A 1,130-nucleotide genomic window follows, 5' to 3' on the forward strand; every position below is an offset into this window, starting at 1 on the left:
CTGAGCCAAGCTGCACGTTTTTCTAAAAAACCCCAAGTGATGCTAATGTGATCGGGGTTGAGACGGCTGACCTAAGGTTCAACTCATAGTTACGCAGGAGCCCAGGTTTCTGTAGATTAGGTGACCAGACTTGGTCTGATTACTTTCAATTTTCTTGTCCCCACTGAACAGTATGTCACACGCTGAAGGCAACTTACTGCCACCCCTCATTTAACAAGTACTTTCGAAACAGGAAATAAGCAGTACTCTTCCTTCTCTGCACCTCACCCCAGTTCCTGACACAGGGTCAGGTACACAACAGGCTGCCAACAGGTGGTTCATGAGGGTGAGGTTTTCCCCTCTGACCCCAAAGAGGCGCTAATAAGAAGAGGAGCAAGGGGTCTGGAGTGTTCACTGTAAATGGTCGTCTACTGAGGCTACAAAACTTCCCCAAAAAGCCAGTAGAAGAATAAAGCTTCTTTCAAATTCTGCAGGAAAAGAAAACAAATTGGGCTTCCGGTCAAGGTGGCAGAGTAGGTAAATGCTGTGCTCACCTCCTCTCAGGACCACATCAAAATTACAAGTAAACTACAGAAAACCATCACTGAGAACCACCTGCAGTCTAACTGAACAGGAGTCCTACCTCTAAGGACATACAGAAGAAGCCATGTCGAGACTGGTAGGAGGGGCAGAGATGCCAAGTGGGCTGGTCCCACACCCACGTGTGACAATTAAGAAACAGAAGGGATATCTCAGCTGCGGAGGTCCCCCTGAGTAGCAAGGGGTCACAGCCCCATATCAGGCTCCTCGGCCCAGGGTTTCAGTGTTGGGGAGAGAAGTCCCCATAACTCCTGGCTGTGAAAGCCAGTTGAGATTGTGGCTGAGTGAAGAGGGCAGCTGGAGTCCCAGGTGTTCCTCTTAAAGGGCCCACACATGAACTTACTTGCTGACACTCACTCTAAGCTCCAGCACTGGGGAAGCAGCTCAAAAGGCGCCAGGGACATACAGGAGGGAACTGAGTTGTCTGGCTGCAGGACAAGGGCTGAAGGGGCAGCTCTGTCTGGACAGGCGCCATTTGGTTCCTTTTTGGAGCCCTCCCCGTCCCCGCTCCCCACTCCCAGCATGCAGACCGAGTGGCCACCATATCTGAG

Source organism: Hipposideros armiger, unplaced genomic scaffold (assembly GCF_001890085.2).
Source record: "Hipposideros armiger isolate ML-2016 unplaced genomic scaffold, ASM189008v1 scaffold_454, whole genome shotgun sequence".
Classification (NCBI taxonomy): Eukaryota; Metazoa; Chordata; class Mammalia; order Chiroptera; family Hipposideridae; genus Hipposideros; species Hipposideros armiger.